Here is a 20,606-nt window from a genome sequence, read left to right as displayed (position 1 = left end):
TCTCTCTTCGGACGGCGCCCGGGTAGCCCGCGGCCACTGTTCCTCGCCTCCCCGTAGGGGGGTCGGGTGGTGGGAGGTGTGGCCCACTGGGTCACACCCTCCGCCTCAGCCAACCAAGTAAATGTTTGTGTTTGTGTACACACACACGCACACACACACACACACACACACAGCAGAGTGCTCCGTGGAGAAAGTTATTTTGCTTTCCCGGGGCAGGGTGGGAGTGCGCAGTGAGTGGGCTGTCTGGACCCCTCATTAAAGCTAATCCTTCCCGACAGCGTCAGGCGCAGCTGGCATGGCCGAGACAGGCCACTCACTTCCCACTGTGAATCCCAGGGGGCACTGCCCCGTGTTTGCTGAGCCACCCTTCTTTTAGACGCCCCGCTAAGGTCCTCCTGTGTCAACTCCGGCCCACACGTGTCTAACGCTTGGGTGAAGAGGGTGGACTCCAGGGGCGGGGCTCCAGACACCTGACGCCAAGTAGCCCCACGGAGGCCCTGGGCCAGCCCTCCCTAGCTGGGAAGCTCTGGGGCAGGGCACTTGGACCCCTGGCTGCTGTGTGGCCCCCACGGTGGTGACTCGATTATGCAGGAATAAGTGTTCTATTTGCAAATGAAACATTCTTGTTTACATCTCTCATGTAAGACATTTAAAACCATGTTTGTGAATTAAAAGTTAGATGTTGCTGCCACAAACCTCTTAAACAGTGATCACTTGAGCTACCCGTGTAACTACTGTTTCTCCCATTTGTCAAATGCAGGAAATAATACCCGTTTTTCCTGCTTTATAGGGATATTGAAATAAAATGATTCATGGGAAAACTCTTTTTTTTTATTTTGAGTTGGGGTCTCACTCTGTTCTCTAGGTGGGAATGCAGTGGTGCATCATGGCTCACTGCAGCCTCAACCTCCCCAGGCTCAAGTGATCCTCCCACCTCAGCCTCCTGAGTAACTGGGACTACAGGCATGTGCCACCACACCCACCTAATTTCTGTATTTTTTTTGTAGAGATGAGGTTTTACCATGTTGCCCAAAGCTGGTCTACATGGGCTGGGCTCGAGCGACCTGCCCACCTTTACCTCCCAAAGCGCTGGGATTACAGGCGTGAGCCATCACACCCATCCCGGGAAAACTCTTGACAAATGTAAAGTGTCCTATAAATGTATGGCTAATACATATACATATACATCAAACACCTAGTTTTTTAAAAAAATATGTAGAGAGAAACAAGAACATGCCATTGTCCAGTGGTTGGGACATTTTGTGTGGCAGCCACATGGTGAGGCTGGTTCCAAATGCAGGGTGTGAGTGATGTGTGGGCATGCCCGTGGGGTGATGCCAGCAATAATGTGAGACAAAATCCAGAACCAGAAAAAGGATTGTGAGGCCAGGCCATGAACATTGAAAAACCATGTTATAGTTGGGGTGCTCGGACCACCCTTCTTGCTGCCAGTGGTGACTTTGGCAGTTTTTCATAACGCTCTTGGCATGAGCCAGCCCACCGCGAAAGTAGTATTCATTCAGTGATTCCACAGTGGCTGAGGGTGACCACGTGCACAGGCTCTGGTTAGGGTGAGATCTGGGGAAGATCGGCCCAAGTCCTCACAGGGCTTGCAGTTGCTGGGGGCACCAGGGAGGTCCCCTCATCTGCTAAATGGTCATTACCTATTGATCATTGTGCCAGGCTAGGTGGCAGTTATAACCTTGCTGGGAAAATAAGGCTTTCAGACAAAGGCTAGCAAATGATCCAGGGTCATACGATGACCAGTGCAGACCACACCTGCTTCTAGAGGCAGGAGTGATGACAGTGGCCTGATGTGTTCCGAGAGAATTTACACCCAGAGATGGCAGGCAGGAGTCACGTAGAAGTGGGGGTGATACTCCCACCAGTGGGAGCACCCCACAGAATCGTGCGGGAGGGGATGGCTGCTTCCAGGTGAAGAGCCACGCCTCCTGGAGAAAGGGTTTGAGAGCTAGAGTCATAGGAAATGCTTTGAGACTGGATCAGGAAGGACCTGGACATAGGGTTGCCAGCTGTAGTAACTAAAAATACAAGATGCCTGGTCGAATCTAGATTTCAGATAGACCATGAATCATTTTTTAGCATAGGTATGTGCCATGCAGTATTTGGGATGTACTAAAAAATATCCATTGTTGATGTGAAATCCCGGATTAGTGGGGGTGTCCTGTATTTGATCTGGCAATGCTGCCTTGAAGGCCAGGCCTAAGGAGTGAGGACCCCTCCTGAAGGCATGAAGAAGCTGTGGTGGATGCTGTGGATAGCCTCCTCCTGGTGCTGGGGCCCAGCCCACCCTCACCTGCAGCCTTGGTGGACAGCCTCTTACTCGTGTCTCCCTCCCCACCTGAAGGAATCCTCTCAGGCCCTGGCAGCTTGCTCAGCCTAGTGCAGGAACCCCTGGAAGTGCTGGGATTATGCCCTGAGGGACAACTCTCAACCCAGGAGAGGTCCAGTCGGTGGCCAATGGCCCAGCCGCCCTGCTGCTCAGTGGAAAGTTCTGACCTGGGTTCTGCAGGGTGCCTCAGGGGATCCCTAGCAGGGTGGGGATCCACAGTGTAACCCACTCATTAATGTACCTTACTGGCCCTTCTGGCCAGTTCGTGCCTCAGTTTCCCCATTCCCTTGCCCGCACTCCCTGGGATAAACTCCTGAACCTAGGTTCCTGTCTCAGTGTCTTTTCTGGGGGGACCTAAACTAAGAAGCCATTAAAGGTAAAGAAAACAGCACTCTATGGGAATCAGCCTGGAAAAGTGTGCAGAGTGGAGTGATGGGAAAAGGGCTGGTGTCAAGGAAACCAACTCAAGTACTTTGGCAAAAGCCCAGGGTAAGGGTCCGAGGGCCTGAACTGCAGTTGTGATTAGAGAATGCAGAAGGGCAGAAGCGGGACGTGAGAAGGCCAGCCTAGTGGATGGCAAGGGGTTGAGTTGGCAGGAACTGATGTGGAGGTATTTGGGATAAGGGGCCGGTTCTTGGGGGAAATGATGAGTCTGGTCATAGCCCGGGTGTATCTCAGCAGAGGGCAGCACATCCATGGGGAATCACATTTGCTTTCTCACCCCAGCCTTAGAGGATTGCGGTGTGCAGGGACTGCCATTGCCAAGGACATCTTGGATTCTGAGGAGTAATAACTCTTGAAAGACACTGTGGCCCTGGCTGTCCTGTGACTGGGGTCATTTGGTGGCTTCCAAGGACCCCTAATGCTCAAGCAGCTTGTCTCTTCATTGAATTCGATTGAGTCGTTCTGGGAACCTCAGCCTCCAGCCCATATCATAAACAGAACTGTGGCCTAGGGCGTTGGAGGCAATTGTTGCAAATCTCCTCTCTCGGGCTCTGATGATCTTGAATGTCCCCACTGCCCGCTTCCTGTCAACAGCCCGTCTAGGCCTTGGGACACCAGGAGGGAAGAATCCATTTTAGGCGACAGCCTAGGGCCAGTGGGTAGTGGCCGGTGGTGGAGACCTAGAACCACTAAGTCATCTATCAATTGAATTCGGTTGATGGCTGTGTACTGGGGAAGGGAACGTGGCCCTTGGACCTAATGAAGATGTTGCCTTGCTTGGTTTCAGCCTTTCTTAGGCATTTTGGGTCACCTTTATGGGCACAGCTACAGGGTCTTGGAGGAGGAGCGGGGAGGATGCAAAGGAGAGGAAGGGGAAGGACTGAGGGCGGATTCTATCCTGAGGCCATGCTGGCCTTTCAAAGTAGCAAAGGGCTGTAGAGGTCAGAGTCCTGGCCTGTTGGCATCCCGCCTTGGCTCCCTGCTCTGAGCCTCCACGCCTCTTGTAAGGCATGGCTCATCGTGAAGGTGATGGGAATGGTTTTAGGAAATCACTCACTGAGAGCGTAGCTGTGCGTGGTGTTCTGCCGAGACTTTGGTAGCAAGCATGTTCTTTCTCCCTTATGTCGGTCTAAGAAAAAGCAGCTTCCCTATTAATGCTAAAGTCCATAGATCCCATAGGCATGCTTTAGTCAAGGCTGGCTGGCATGTCGTGCGTCTCTGGAACTGTTTCAAGCCAGTGACAGAGCAGGAGACCCAGGGAGAGGGAAGACGTCAGAGCGATGGACCTAAGGCAGAAGTCTTTGGGGACACTGAGGCAGGCTGGAGGAGTTCAGATGGTTGCTGCTGAGTGGGGCATTTCTGTCAGAATGCACATGTCGCTGGCCCTCTGGGGAGAGGTGCTCCAGAAAGCCTGCACAGTCGCCGGAGACGAACTAAAAATAGAGCCAGGGAGCTGTGCAGTCACGACGTTTGCAGAGATGGGACTGGGCTTGGGCGGGCCTGTTGCCAGTGATGCCTCCCCACTGCCGCATGGCCTCAAGGGAAGCCCCGCGCTGCGAGAAGCCCACGCACCCTCCGTGCTGGCAATGGCCTGGGACCTTTGCACCCAGCTCCTGCCCCGTAGCCTCTATCCGGCTGGATGAGCCAGCTCGGGAACTCCAGGATGAGGGTGGGAAGGGGAGCCGCGTCCTGCCCCGGGGCTGGAGGATCGAACCATGACAGTGCTTTGTGCCCCTCACACCACGGAAATGCTCCGGATGGAAGCCTCAGCAAAGGGAAGGGGGATGCTGTGTGGCACAGTGGACGCGTCAGCTTTGACCTTGGCCAGTTTGTACCATCCTGAGCAAGATTTGCTGGATTAGGGTTTAGGGCAATGTTTCGCAAAGTGTGGTTCCTGGACTAGCTTATATAGAAGCACCCAATGTTTGTTTAGAATATAAAATCCTGCTTCTTAGCCCAGACTTACTGAATCAGAATGCCTGAGGGTGGGACCCATGAATTTGCATTTTTCTTAAGTTCTCCGGTGATTCTTATACTTACTGGGGCTTAAAAACAACTGGGTACTATTAATAGCTTCCCTGGTGTAATACTGTTCCATTTCTTCTGCCCCCATGAGTTATTCCTCTCTCTGTCTGTCTGCCTATCTGTCTGTCTGTCTATCTATCTATCTATCTATCTATCTATCTATCTATCTATCTATCATCTGCACCTTTTCAGCTGTCATTGAGAAGAGATATCCTTGACTTCCGATTATTCAACAAAGGCAATTCAACATTTGGCTTCCAAATAAAGATGAATGCCCAAACCAGCCTGTAGCCAGGGCCGCCCATGTGGGCCAGCCCATTAGGCCACGCTGCAAGCTTTCTTGACTCAGCCCTTCAGTGGCTTGATGCATCTTAGATGCCCTGCCGTAAGCTCCAATAGGACCCAGAGTATGCTATGGAAACCTTCAGTAGTCAGGCTTCTTGGTGATGGGGTCCTTAGACTGGCCTGTGGCTCCAGGGTTTTTGACGAAGCTTGGTGGCTGCTCTGCAGCACGCTGGGTGTGAGAGGGCTGATCAGCGAGGGGGCGTCCTCAGTGGGGCACAGCACATTGGCTCAATGCCGCTTGAGCACAGCCCAATGCTAGTCCTGGAGGGAACAGGCAGCTAGACAGTGATGCGTGATCACTTCCTCCAAGACTCTACCACACAGAGGGCGCAGGGACGCCCATGGAGCAGCTCACGTGGGGGAACAGTGCGGAGACTGCACAAACCCATGGGCCTGCAGAGTCACATGCTCAGTGACTTGCGGGAGTCACCCTGGAGCTGCCTCGTCCTCTTATCCCTACTTCACAAATGCCCAGCTGAGAAAAAGCCTGTTCATCATTACATGGTAGATGACAGGGTTAATTACAGTGGAGGTGAAATGTGCATCTCTGCCCTCGTCTAGCCCCCGCTGCCCTATTCGCGCTTGGTCCTGGTACCTCTTTGTGGAGGGTTCCAAGATTCTTGTATAAACAAGGCTCTACATACTGCAGAGGAGCAGCCTACTGGTGAATGCAAAGAGTTAAATCCTGGATCATGATTTCCCAGCTCGAGTACTGAATTAACATAAACAGAAGCAGCAGCCAGCAGAGTTGGTGGGTTCAATCAATATTGCATCTTTTCACACGTCACGAACTTGTTAGGATTCTCAGTGCATTACTAGTGTCTTTTCCTGCCTCTTTTCTTTGAACTGCCCCCCCCCAATAAAACCTAGCAGAACAATATTGCTAGTTTGCACTCAGGGTTTGCAATTTTGACTGTGCTAAACACTAGATTGGCGAAAGAAATCATTTGGAAGCACTTTTTATTTGCCAACGCCTCTTCATCTACTCAGACTTCGCTTACGTAATTTGTAAATCAGTTTGTATCTTCTAAAACCTTTAGGCAAATACACGTGCTCTTAAATATTCCTGTTTCTTGGCTGTTTATTTTCTTTTGCTTTCCCTGTTTTCCTGTAAGAGCTGATTTTGGTGTATTCAGCTCATGGCCAGTGTCTTTCCATTTCTAGGCACCTTTTTACATTTATGGGGACTGCTAAGGTTACCGAGTAGAGCCACAGACACTGACAGGAGCTGAGCGAGAAGGTGGCTCACCCGTTCTCCTCCCTCCGCCCTCCCTTCGGCCAAAATGGGACCAGTGAACACGATCACTGATGAAGCACCAGCTGTCTGCCGTTCCTTTCAAGACGGTGAACCAGCCCATTCTGATAACCCCACAGTTCTGTCAATGTCGTTTAAAATGTGCAACAAACAAAGGCTGATGGACAGCTGAGCTGTGACGTTGAAACAGAGTCGTGACTTTGCTTGGTTCTTTAACCGTGACTCGCTCTGAGATGAGCAGAGGGGCCACCTGAGAGTTAAGCTGTGTCCTTTGGGCTTAACCATACGGAGTTCTTAGAAGCCCCCGCTGTTACTTTTTGCACGGCTTATGTGCCCAGACCAGAGGAAGGGGTTAGCTATTAACTGGCTGAGCTTCCCCAGTAGAAGGAGGTGATTTGGTGGAACTGTATTTTAGCCCTGCCTTGGAATGGTTAATTGGAATCTCACTCATCTCTTTCTTCCACTACCTACTTTGAAAATAATTTAATCCCTGTCCTTTACTTCCTGTTGACAGGAAGCCCTCTCTGCCAACCCATGGCTGGTCACGGACTAATCGGATATCACCAGGCTTTGGGGTGTCTGCCAGGGCCTCTGTGTTTTGATATACTCTGACCTGGCAGTGAAGTTGCTGATGAACGTACGACAGAGACCAATTTGCTCCGTAACCCCAGGCTCCCAGCATCTTTTCCATGAGCCAAAGGCCTGGTCCTGGAGGGGGGTGCCCTGCAGCTCTGCTGGCCTTCTTCCGGGGGAGCTCATTGCTGGGGGTAGCCCTGCAGTGACCTCCACTGTGCTGGGGAGGGGAAGACGAAGGATGCAACAGGGTGAGGGGAGAATTTGAGAAAATAGGATGCAAATTCTCAACTTGTGAATAAAGAGAGTGCCCTCGCTAAGAACCACTTTTATGCAGGGTTAGTGCTGGGACCAGAAACCAGTCAACTCGTTTCTGTGTGCTTTCCAGGGACTGGGCTGGGTGTCAAGGACACAAAGATGAACAGTGCGATGGAACTGGGTTCTCCAAAAAAAAGGTCGAAGTCCCACACCCCCTGCACCCCGTACCTGTGAATGGGACCTTCTTTGAAATGGGGTTTTTGCAGATGTGATTAACATATAGATTAGGATGAGGCCATTAGGATGGGCCCTCGTCCACTATGCCTGGAGTCCTTCTAAGAAGAGGGAAATTGCATCCAGAGGCACAGGCAAGAAGGCCTGTGTGGGCGGAGGCAGAGATTGCAGAGCTGCTGCCACGAGCCATGGAATACGGGCCGCTGAAGGGTGGAAGAGGCAAGGAAGGATCCTCCCGGAGGTTTCGGAGGGAGTGTGGCTCTCACAGCACCTTGATTTCAGACCTCTGGGCTCTAGAGTGATGAGAGAATCCGTTCTGTTTTAAAGCCCCCAGTATGTGGTGCTGCGTTATCACAGCCCAGTAACCTAATCCAGCAGGGCCCTGCCCTCGAAGCCCAGCGCAGCCACAGCCTCCGTCTGATAGAGCTGTAGGGCAGGGGCTTGCACTGAGGGGCCCCACGGCATGGCCTGGAGAGGGGGCCAAGGCCCCAGGATGGGGTCCCAGCGTCCCATGCCCACAGCTCTTTGACGCTCCCTTCCAAGGTCCGGGTCTTTCCTTGTGCCCCCTCCTCCCACTGCTGGAAGTTCTAGTGTGGAGGGGCTGTGAGAAAACCAACGTGATGTGACAGAGGCTGGTGTGGCAGCTCCGGGACCCAGGCCTGCTCCCTCTGTCCAGAGCACCTCCTCTTTGCCTGCGCTCCCCTCCTGGGTGGCCACCAAGACTTAGCCTCCTGGGGCCAGGGGTGCAGAGGTGTGTGCGAGGGGTGGGGGTGGGAGGACAGCTCTGTCACCTGCTCAACTTCCAGAAAATGGGCAGGCAGGCAGGCTCCACACAGCCATTTGTCTATTGGGCTAATGTGGAAACCATTTACTCAGCTCCACCCTGCTCACCACCTCAGCCATGCCAGCAGCCATGGGGTGGTGGGCTTGAAGCAAACATCACCTGGGCCCCATCCTCATCTATAGCGTATGTTGTAATAAGCACCCCAGAGAGCCTTCTTCCTCCATGCAACCCAGAGACGCTTGATGCGGAGTTGCATTCACGGTACTGATGACCAATCAATATTCTTGATTGTATCAGATACCATCTGGGGGGACACAGTTGTCATCAGATTGAGCTAATATTGCTGAAGCACTTGTTATATGCCAGATGTGTGCTTTTATATAAGCCGTCTCTCTTTATCTCTAAAGTAATATGTGAAATATTAGTATTGTTATTAGTCTTATTATCCTTAATGTAGAAAAGACAGTGTAAGGTTCACAACCATTCTAGCCCAACCTGCTGAGAAAAGCCTCTGTTGTGTCTTGTCGGGTTTTTGATATCTCTGCTTGGCTATGGCCCAGATGCCCCACGAGCAGCCAAGGCCTCCTTGGGGTAGGGGACGAGGCTGGACGGTCAGGCTGAGGCTGGATGGTGGGCCCAGAGAGGGCAATGTCTGCTGCCTCCCTGCGGTTTGCCCTGCGTGGGTCAGGTCTCCACACGCTTCACTCAGCCCCTTTCTAGATGAAGGTCATTGAAGGTTATTCTTTACCCTTCTTATCTCAAAAATAAATAACCTGCCTTCTCCACTTTCTTTGCTTTTTTGAGACCGGAGTCTTGCTCTGTCGCCCAGGCTGGAGTGCAGTGGCGTGATCTCCGCTCACTGCAAGCTCCGCCTCCCGGGTTCACGCCATTCTCCTGCCTCAGCCTCCTGAGTAGCTGGGACTACAGGTGCCCACCACCACACCCGGCTAATTTTTTTGTATTTTTTAATAGAGACGGGGTTTCACCGTGTTGGCCAGGATGGTCTCGATCTCTGACCTCGTGATCCGCCCGCCTCGGCCTCTCAAAGTGCTGGGATTACAGGCGCGAGCCACCGCGCCTGGCCTCTTCTCCACTTTCATAGGTTCCGGTCTCTGGTTCTTCTTTCTCAGCTTGTTGTTTTTGCTTCTTAAATAATGGATATTAGAATGAACACTACACTCGGAATCAGGAAGCCCTGCCTGGAGCCTCTGTCATCTGTCTAGGGGCTTCTTCTCACCGAGTCATCCAGTATTGACCGCAGCCTGTTGTGTGCCAGGCACAGGGGTCTCACTGTGACTCACATGGGCCCCTCTCTCCCCTCACAAGGCTTAACCTGGGGCATGCCGTCACCCTGTCAGTTCGTGTCTGCTGCTACCAAAACACCAAATACATAGGGACTGAAAGCCACAGAATTTATTCTTTCTCACTGTTCTCTCTGTCAGCTGGGAAGTTCTCGTGGTTGGGGCTGGCTTGGCCGATCTCTGGGGTCAGCGGCCAGCTGGGGCCCAGGACAGCCTCACCCACATGTCTGCCCATCGCCCAGTCGGCTCCATGCCAGCCGAGCCACGGGGACGACGGGGCCGTGTGTCCAGCAGGCCATCCAGGCAGCAGCAAGAGGGCCAGCCTCAAGCTCAAGGGCTCCTCAAGCCCCTTGGCCATGGCAAGTCACACGACTGAGACTCAAGGGATGGAGGGACAGATTCTGCCTGTGGATGGGAAGCAAGGTCACATGGCAAGGTCATGCACACAGGGGCTGGAAGGATTTGAGTGGAACCAGTCACTTAACCTGTCTAGATCAGTTTACGTATATAAGACATTCATATATTATATAATTAGTATTATATAAAATTGTTATCTAATCATATGCTATTTAAAGTATATCCTATATGTAATATGTATAATATGTAATATACATATATACACTTTGAAAAAGAGGGCTGGAGCCTATGTCTCCATTTGACTCAAGCACCACAGCTGTATGGAAACTGCTTTGTCCTGGGGACAAGTGGCTTTAAGGGGCTGTGGGTGAGGGGCATGCAGAGCAGTGATGGGGCCTGGGTCCTTCCAAAGCTGGGCTTTTGAGAGTGTCACCTGAGCCCTGCCATTTGCACCACTGAAGGCGAGTGAGTGTCCGAGGAGATATTTCACCCCTGGGGAGCTGCCAGCGCCAGAACAGAGAGGTCGCTTGTCTCCTCACCACTCTGCTTTGCATGTTAGGTGTATTTTGAGATTTCTGACATGACCTTGGGGCACAAGTAATAGAATATTTTCAAAGACAGAGGGAAATGCTGGGCAGTGATACCAACCTGGTCTAGGGAAGGAACTGGGCCAGGTGACCTCCCCGCTAGGGTTGCAGGGTGCCTGCCAGGTGTAGAAGTGGCGCAGAGGATACATGGTAGCCCCTGGGAGAAGGGAAACAGGAAGCTGCACCCTGGACCGCCGTGTAATGAGGAAACAGCCCCAAGAGGTTAAGCGACCTGCCAAGTCGCATGGCTGGCCAGTGGCGAAGCAAGGATTGAACCTGGGCTTTTGCACTGGAGGTGTGTTGAGAGGAGAGGAATCCCACCCTGGCTGGCCAGCTGCTGTGGCTACAGTCAGGGAAGGGCTTCCAGGAGCCAGCATTGCCGTCTGCCAGCCCCGTGGCTTTCTGCCTGAGATGCCTGCTCTTGAGGCTGGAGGTCAGGAAGCTGGTTCACGGCAGTGCTTATTTCATGCTATTTCAAGACAAGGGCTGTGGGCTCCAGACTCCATTCTCTATCACCTCCCGCCTCTCTCCTCTCCTCTAGATGTGGCAACATCAGTTCTCAGGAAAGGCTCAAAGCGATGTTCTGTAGGCTCCGCATGCAGGCATAGAGTTTACTACTATGATAAAATACAGCATAAAGGCAGGTGGACATATTTGGTTCTTGGTTTTTTTGTTTGTTTGTTTGTTTTTGAGACAGGATCTTGCTCTGTAGCCCAGGCTGGAGTGCGGTGGTGTGAACACTGCTGCCTGGAACTCCTGAGCTCAAGCGGTCCTCTTACCTCAGCCTGCTGAGTAGCCAGGACCACAGGTGCCACCATGCCCGGCTAATTTTTTGATTTTTCATAGAGAAGGGGCTTTATCATCTTGCCCAGGCTGCTCTTAAACTCCTGGGCTCAAGCAGTCCTCCTGCGGTGGCCTTCCAAAGTGCTGAGATTGCAGGCGTGATCCACCGCACTGGCCTCATATTTGGTTCTATTCCTTGCTAAATGATGGTCTGCCCTCCAATGGCCTTTGTCACCTTCACCTGAAGGTTATGCTCAGCTGGTGTTTGTGCCTCTAGCTTTGGCCGCTCAGTGGTGAAAGAGGGAAGCAAGCTGGACTGAGCAGAGGGGAAGGGCTGTGAAGCATTCACACCAAAGGCCTCAGCTGACCCCTTGGAGCATTCTGGAACTGGGATGGCCCTTCAGAGTTGTCCCAGATTGAGGCAAAGGGCTCCCACACTGTCCCTGGGAAGGGGATGTGAACTTGGGTGAGGCGGATCCTGCCTGGTGAGGGCAATTCTCAGACAGGCACTCAGCTGAGTACCAGCGGCTACCAGTGCTCCCTGTACCCAGGGATCTACCAGCGCCCCCTGCACCTGGGGACTTACCAGTGCCCCCTGTACCTGGGGATTTACCAGTGCTGCCTATACCTGGGGACCTACCAGCACCCCCTGCACCCAGGGACCTACCAGCGCCCCCTGCACCCGGAGATCTACCAGTGCTCCCTGTACCTGGGGACCTACCAGTGCCCTCTGAACCCGGGGATCTACCAGTGTTCCCTGCACTCAGGGACCTAACAGTGCTTCTGGTATCCAGGGACCTACCAGTGTCCCCCACACTTGGGGACCTACCAGTGCTCCCTGCGCCTGGGGATCCAGGAGCCACACCACGGCATCCACAGCACCGCGTCCCTTTCTCATAATAAAATCTCACGATTTTTCTTTCGAAGTGTCCAGCCTGTCTCCTTAATTAAACCATAAGCTCCTTTAAAGATGGCATGTGTCTACACTTTGTCATGTCCCAGCCCTGAGGAAGCCATCTCTCACACAGCCGACCTGAATATTGACAATGATGATGATGATGATGGTGAGGAAATGCAGAAGCTTAACTAAACGAGGGGGAAAGAAAGAAAATATGGGCCGTCTTTGAGAATGGAAATGCTTAGTTAACTCTACGACCCAATTTAGAAAAATCTGAGTGAACCCGTTATTTACAAATCTTATGGGAGCCACATATCTCAAAGAGAAAATTTTCAGACAAATCGTGTCTTGTTGGTTTCAAAAAGAGGCATTTTTTTTCCATCCAATCTACTGGCCAGAAAAAGAAGGGCAGATTTTAGGCACATTATTGTGTTATTTGTTTTTTTCCTTCACCTCCCACTTGGGAAAGTTACTTGGGCTTTGGTTCAGGCCGATTGACTAGTAACAGCATCCTGTGTCTGGCAGGAGGCATCTGCCGTGGCGGGATGGTCCTCTGTCTGGAGACGGGCCGGGCGCCTAGACCTTCATGCAATGCAGAGCGCGGGGGCCAGATGCCAGCGCCTCCGGCCTCATCCCCTTCAGGGACCTCTCTATCTCCTGGTGCCATTGGAGAAGGGAGCATCCATCCACCGAGGGGATGGGCATGGACCTAGCTGTCCCTCATACTAGATTCCCAAGGACAGAGTCCTGTATGTGAGCAGGAAGATGGGATGGTTTTTATCTTGCCAACGGAAGAGTGGCTGCAGGGGAGGGAGCATGAGTTTGGGCACCAGAGGCCAAGGTCGCAACCCCAGTGCCAGTGATTGCCCCCTGTGTCCTATTGAGCAGTTTATTGGCACAATCTAAGCCTCAGTTTCCTCGCCGGTAAAATACAGAATATAATTCCCACCTCGCAGGACTTGGGGGAGCATGACTGAGATGCCACAGGAAAGAGCAGGATGTCTGTGTCTAGAAGGGTTGCCTCCCTCTCCCTTACGAGCAACCCATGGGAGGACCCTAAGAATGTAGCTGTGGCTACCATCCCATCCCGGATTCTCTGGGGATGGCCCCAGCTTAAGATAATTTTATTCTTTTCAGTGGAGGTGATTCTTTTTTTTTTTTTTTTTTTTTTGAGAGACAGAGTCTTATTCTGTCACCCAGGCTGGAATGCAGTGGCACCATCTTGGCTCACTGCAACCTCAGCCTCCCAGGTTCAAGCAATTCTTATGTCTCAGCCTCCCCAGTAGCTGGGATTACAAGCATGCCCCACCATGACTGGCCAAGTTTTGTATTTTTAGTAGAGACGAAGTTTTGCCATGTTCAGGCTGGTCTTGAACTCCTGGCCTCAAGTGATCCACCCGCCTCAGCCTCCCAAAGTGCTGGGATTACAGGCATGAGCTACCATGCTGGTCCCGCAGGTGATTCTTTAACCGTAATTTGAACGAGATTTCCTTTTTAATCCCTCATTAGGCTTCGGCTGAATAATTTGCAAATTTGTTCAACAGGTCTCCTTATTCACACTGAGACAGGCCAAGGTCCTGACCCCAGAGTGAAGCCAGCTTGAGCCCCCAGGGCTGAAGTTACTGAGCCCTTAACTGAGAGTGAGAAGCTTAGAAACTGCCTTGGCCTTGGGTGCACGCGCCAGGAACTTGAAGGCAAAGTCTTGGGGTGGGGCCGCAGAGAGCTGAGGCGGTGGGCGGAAATCTAACCTGGCAAGCTCAACCTAGAAGCAGAATACCGGGACTTCAGGGTCCCTGGAGTCTTGGCTCCCTCCACCTCCCTCTACCATGAGCCTGTCGTGACCCCAGTAGCGTCATGGCACGGAAGTCAGGTGGGCAGACAAGGGGAGACAGTGTTCCCTGGGCTAGAGCAGTGCCCTCTAGGAGAGGTAGGGCACAGTGGGCATCCTTGGGAATCAGTTCATCACGTTAATATGCTTTTTGTCCTCTTCTCCTTGGGGCATTTGCCGTCTAATGGGGAACTCATGGGGACTTTGCACCTTGACTCCAGAAAATAAATATTATGGGGTTTGTAGAGAACACTCAGGCTCCCAAGTCATCTCCTTCTAGTCTGCAGTGGGCCTCGCGGGGGGTGGGTGGGCTGGGGGCCGTGGTCTGCCTGTTTGTCTTGTGGTTGGTTCATTCCCAATGGGAGACGAAACCCACACCCCCTTCCACAGGCAAGGCCTTGGACACCACAGATGGCACCCCTCAGGGCTTGCCTCTGATTGTCCACCAGTACAGGTGTGGATGCCAGGGAGGAGAGGGGGTGGGAGGGGACGAGCAATGTAGAGATGCAGGTGGCCGTGTGTGGTGTTGGAGGAGTGAGGTGTTTGCAAGAAGCTCTGGTACTCTCTGCTGCAAAGCATGGTGGGAAACATGCCCAGCCTGTGGTCTTGTCTCTCCTTGGGCCTGTCCTGGTGCCCCCTTTCTGCCCTGCCTCCAGCAGGAGGGGCTCCACGGAGGCTGGAGAAGGGCCAGTGGCTGGGCACATCGCAGCTGCTGGTTAATGTGCTTAATGGAAGGTGGATGAAAGCATCCGATAGGCAGATGAAGCCCCGTTAGTGACCGGAAGGGCCCCTCCGGGTCCAGCATTCCAGGCTTCTGTGATATCTGGTAAAGCTCCAGGTGCCCGGCCACCTCCGTCAGCCCAGCCCACAGTCCCACCTGCAGGTGGCGGAGAGGGAATCTTGGACTACATCAGAAGATGGGCTCTCCCATCCTGCAACCCTGCGTCCCTCCAGCAGCATGGACTCAGGTGACTCCTGTGGCCTTGGTTTTCTAGCTGATACCCTGAGATGACTACGGTCTAAATGGGAGTGGGGGATGGCTGTTTATCAGATCATTCAACTGCTCGGCCCTCGACAGAGATGGAGATACATCCTCGGTGCCTTAACCTGCAGCTCTCACCTGGGACAAAAGAGGATGGCTGGCACGTGGCTGATGAGAGCAGGAGGGGAGCTGAAGGTATCCAAGGCCACTCAGCTTCTGATGGCGCCAAGGGACAGCTCTGGCACTGTGGGCTGTGGCTGGCAGCAGACCCAGCTGGGCCTGGGCACACAGCCTCAGGCAGGTGCCACCGGATCACTCACCTCCGCTGTCACAGCCCTCACCACTGGGAAGTCTTCCCTGTTCGCTCATCCCATGGCCCTTTAAGCGTGTGTCCTTAGCTGTGTCTCAGCGAACACGGAGAGATGTGCTGGGCACTGCCCTCACTCTGAAGACCTTGATTCCTGGCCAGCACCTTTGTCTTCTTTAGAGAATCATACCTTTCCACAGGGCTGGCAGTCGCGTCCCACCCTCTCCACCCACAGGCCTCATGGAGATGGTGGGAAGGTCTTGCCGAAGCTTTCTGCCTTCACCACCGTGTGCAGCAGGGACTGGCATGCGGGCCTCACCTCGCCCCGCCCCGTCTGACACCGTTCCCCACAGAGTGTTCTCTGGTGCCACAGCTGTACAGTGCCCTCGAAGCACATTCCCTGGGCATCACAGGACAATGCACACAGATGTGGTATCGGCTCTTTGCTGGAGGCCCCAGCGACCTGTTTCTCCTGAATCTGCTCTGTGACAGACTCGAGAGACACCTGGCCCAGGTCAGGCTCGTCCTCGGGAGACGCTGGACTTTCCGAGCTTTCCTCGACCTGAGAAGTTTCTGAAAACTCCCCTTGAGTCACTGAGGCCGGGGATGGGGCTGGACCTGCTGTTGATGCCAGCCTTGCAGAGGAGCAGGAAAAGGGGCCTCCGAGGGGCGAGACAAGGCCTGGGTACCCGTCAGCTCCATCAAGACTCCTGGGGGCAGAATTTATGTTCCATTCATCTATATGCTCCCGCCAAGTGCTCCACACTGTGCATTCTGCATAGCACGTGCTTGCGGAATACCTCCTAGCTACCAGCAAAGCATCTTTGGATTGGAGGCTCAAACCAAACCCAGCTCAGCACTGGAAAACCTTCAAATCACAGGAAGCCGAGAAATGGCCGAAGCGAATGGTGATGTCGCCCCTTCTTCCAGCAGCGATGGTGTCAGGCATGGCCATGGTCCAGGACCATTGACGAGGCAGGACTTCCCTTTCCCTGTGACTCTCTTCCTGTAGTGCAGGGGTGGTGTGTGTGTGGGGGCAGGTGCATAGTGGAGGGCAATAATGGGGTGTGGGAGATATGGGTATTCGACTGTCCACTGAGGCCACTAGTCCAATCCCTGACACGTATTTTTATGACACCTGAATACCGAAAGTGGCACAAGGTATGCATAAACAAAAATAAAAATAATCTCCATACTGCTTAAAGCTCCAAGGAGCCAGTAGCTTCAGTCGCCTTCCCACCAAGTGGCACGGATTCGGCTCTTCAATGGGCTGGCTGGGGACAGCTGTGGCTGAGGCTGGCAGGGTGCTGATGAGTACTGGGGAGGAGAAGGGAGGGGAGGAGAGGGGTAGGCGTGGTGCAGGAGAGGCTGGGCTGCCCCACAGTCTCAGCCAGGGCCTCAGCCCGCCCTTCCGAGCCTTGCTAGGTAGCAGCAGGGGCTGGGGACAATCATTGGTGGATGCAGCTGTCTGTGGAAGAGGCCGGGGCCTTGGGAAGGTGGCTCCCCCAGCCTGGGCTGTCCTCACAAGGGACTGGCAGCCGAGGGGCCACAGCACCACCAGCAGTGGGGGAAAGGAGCGCTTCTTTCCCAAAGAGAGATGGGAGAGGCAAGTCCCAGCGCCCCGTGTCCCTTAGGGAGCAGCCAAAGGAGTAAAACCCACAATTCTTTATCTCCTATGTCCCATTCCTTCCCAGTGACAGGAAATCACTGTTCGGGGTTGTACTGAAGGTGTTAGAAATTGTATGCCCGCCTCCTGATGCTCCAGAGAGGTGGCACCTGGTTCAGATGACTTTTCAGGTCAGACCTGAAGGGAAAGGAAGAGCAACAGTGGTCACAAGGACAGCGAGTGTTCCCAAGCCAGCAGGTCCTCAGCACGCGTGGGTGGCAGCTGACCTCATCCCCACACAGCTGTGTGCTGGTGCTGCTATTGTCCCCATTCTACAGATGGGAAAATCGGCACAGCAGAGGCCGTTGGCAGGGGGTGGCATGCCGGGCATCAAGCCGGAGCCGTCTGGCGCCTGAGCCCACACACAACCGATGTGCTGAACAGACAGATGGTGCCGGAAGGCAGCATGCAACCCGAGAAAATGCGTGGAGAGGAGCGGGCTGTTGCTTTCCAACCATTTTTATAGGCTGACTATAGATGCATTTATATGAAGTCTTTTTTTTTTTTTTTTTTGTACTTCAGTTGCTGATGGGTCCACCTTGGGCACAGCCACCTCTCACAGGCAGACCTGGGCATCGGCCTCATTCCTCATTTGTGCAGAGCTCTGTAGGGCTCAGTGGTCTGGGAGCTGGGAGCTGGCAGGAGCAGAAAGGTCCTGAATGTCACCCAGCAAAAAGCACTGACCTTTTCCGGCTCTCATCTCCCACACCGTCTTCTGCAGGATGCTGCGTGTTCTGTGCCCATCCCTTACACTCCCTGTGGGCTTTCTTTTTTTTTTCAGCAATGATCAGCCCTTGCCTAATTGAAAATAGATGAGTCTTAGGATTGTTTTTTGTTTTAATGTTGCCTGCAAAAATTACACTGGTTAGTGTCTCTGGAGCCCTAAAAGATGCCACCTTTTACACAAAGCTGAAAGCAGTAGACTTTGGGCTGCAGTCCAGTAATTTCTTTTGTCACCGTTTTCTGTTTCTTTCCTCCTTCTCTGCTCCGTTTTCTGTCCGTCCTTCCTGTTGTCTTCTGTCTTCTGTCCCGTGCCTTCTCCTCCTTTATCTTGTCTCCTTAGAGCTGGGTTTCACCAGGCTTGAAACACCTGCCCTGCGATCCAGTTCTCTTCCCTCCCGCGGCCACAGTGGCTGACGAGGCACAGGTGACCGTGCTCCGGTGGGGACGCCGGGACCGTGTGCGTGGCTGGTCTTGTTTCTCGGATGCAGGCATTCACTGAGTTATATTCAGTGCGGGTGCCACACTCACGTCTTTCACATATTTTGCCATTTAACTCATCAGCAACTCTGCCTGTTCCTAATATTCACCCGGTTTTTACAGTTGGAGAAACGGAGGCTCAGATAGAATGAGTCGTTTGCCTAAGGGCCACGGCAAGGCCCATGTGTGAACCCAGTGTGGCTGTCTCCAAAATCCACGCCCTTCCCTGCAGGACGGCTTTTCATCTCCCTCCACATGCTAATTCGGGGCAATGAAGAAGGCAAAGTACCTTCCTGGGAGCTGCAAGCCTCCGCGGGGGCGCGCCTCAGGGCCGTTCGGGCGTGCTCGTGGCACCTGTGCTTGCGTCCTCGGCAGGGCGGGCCTTGGAAAGATCGCCACGGGGAGCCAGGACTTTGGGGACCTGGTTTCCCTCCTGCCACACCTCTCATTGGCTGTGTGACCTTGGACAGGCTCCCTGATGGCCCTGAACCTAAGTTGCTTTGTTAGCGAAATAGCAGTAAGAATACCTGCCTGCAGGTGGCCATGAGAACTAAATGATATCCTATGAAGAGCTTGCCATGTAGCAAACTTGAATGTGCTATAATTTTTAAGACATCGTCTCTCTTCATTTGTTGGAGAAACCCCAAGGGCAGAATGTGTGGCCTGTTGGGTGAGTGTGTAGGACTTATGGGTTTTTGTGTCTTAACCTCACTCCAGAGACCGCCTTACTTTATCTTCCTGTGGCTACTGTTTTTCCCCCTTTTAAGGTATTTTATGTAACTGCATTGCAAGCGTCCTTTTGGAAATGGAGACAGGGTGCACATAGCATCATGGAGCTCAGCTTTCGCCTAAGCGAGGACACAGACTCATCTGTGAGGTCCATACGGTCGGAAGCAGGTGTGGCTCTGCGCCTCTACCCAGCCCCGTGCTTCCTGCCGCCCAACCCTCTGCCCGCCCCCACCCACCCACTTTTCCCCTATGGCACAGCCCATGCCTCTCTGCCTGCAGCCTCTCTGCTTGGCAAAAACATCTCAGTGTCTGCGGTGGTGTGTGTGGAGGGTGGTGTGTGGAGGGTGGTGTGTGTGGAGGGTGGTGTGTGTGGAGGGTGGTGTGTGTGGAGGGTGGCGTGTGTGTAAAGTGGTGTGTGTGGAGAGTGGCGTGTGTGTAAAGTGGTGTGTGGAGGGTGGCGTGTGTGTAAAGTGGTGTGTGTGGAGGGTGGTGTGTGGAGGGTGGTGTGTGTGTAAAGTGGTGTGTGTGGAGGGTGGTGTGTGTGGAGGGTGGTGTGTGGAGGGTGGTGTGTGTGTAAAGTGGTGTGTGTGGAGGGTGGTGTGTGTGGAGGGTGGTGTGTGTGGAGGGTGGCGTGTGTGTAAAGTGGTGTGTGTGGAGGGTGGTGTGTATGGAGGGTGGCGTGTGTGTAAAGTGGTGTGTGTGGAGGGTGGTGTGTGGAGGGTGGTGTGTGGAGGGTGGCGTGTGTGTAAAGTGGTGTGTGTGGAGGGTGGTGTGTGTGGAGGGTGGCGTGTGTGTAAAGTGGTGTGTGTGGAGGGTGGTGTGTGGAGGGTGGTGTGTGGAGGGTGGCGTGTGTGTAAAGTGGTGTGTGGAGGGTGGTGTGTGGAGGGTGGCGTGTGTGTAAAGTGTGTGTGGAGAGTGGCGTGTGTGTAAAGTGGTGTGTGTGGAGGGTGGCGTGTGTGTAAAGTGGTGTGTGTGGAGGGTGGCGTGTGTGTAAAGTGGTGTGTGTGTTTTCCTCAGCTCCAGCCCTGGAGTATGGAGCCCTCAGCCATCGTGGAGCTGGGCTGCGAGGCCATCCCTCTGCTCAGGCGTGTCCTGACTTTGACGGAGGCCTCCTTCCGTGACTCCCCCGCTGCCTCCCTCTCTTGAGGCCGTTGTGTGAGAATCACAGGAGGTGCGCCCTAAGGACCAGGCACCCTGATTCTGTGGCCGTACTCATGCCGTGAGCTCAATGACTGGGAGCCAGGAAGGCTGAGCTCCAGTCCCAGCCCAATGGTGCAAACTGAGGTGACGTCACTCAAGCCTGTGGCAGTGCTGTCCGTAGCCATTAGCATTCCATGAGGCCCTCAAGTTTGGCGGCTGGATTCCCACTGCCTGGCCCTTGCCAGGGATGTCACACAGCCCTATTCCTCAGGCGCTCCAAATGCCTCCCTGTGCATGCGATGTGTCAGGGAAGGCTGCGTCCTGGCCAGAGGCTCTCGGGGGCAGGTCTCCCACAGCAGCCCCGATGGGGTGGAGGAGCCATGCACCCTCAGGCCCCACGAGCATCCAGCTTGTCCGTGTGCTGCCAAGTCCAGAAGAGTTATGTGTGCACACGTGTGTGTGCATGTGCACGTGTGTTCGTGTGTGTGTGCATGTGTGTGGGGGGGAAGGGAGATATGCATGTAGATAGAGACACACAGATACTCTGCATTTTAGAA

At 53.5% G+C, this 20,606-nt stretch overlaps 1 protein-coding gene across 5 annotated transcripts in view; it reads left to right on the top strand.

Annotated features, from left to right (window-relative positions):
• Window positions 1-20,606, top strand: part of PRKAG2 (protein kinase AMP-activated non-catalytic subunit gamma 2) — a 324,996-nt gene that overhangs the window by 1,355 nt on the left and 303,035 nt on the right. The gene's annotated exons all lie outside the window — the stretch shown is intronic.

The sequence above is a fragment of the Nomascus leucogenys genome, chromosome 13 (assembly GCF_006542625.1).
Source record: "Nomascus leucogenys isolate Asia chromosome 13, Asia_NLE_v1, whole genome shotgun sequence".
Taxonomy (NCBI): Eukaryota; Metazoa; Chordata; class Mammalia; order Primates; family Hylobatidae; genus Nomascus; species Nomascus leucogenys.
Note: the sequence above shows the minus strand (reverse complement) of the source record. Positions and strands in the feature narration are given on the sequence as shown.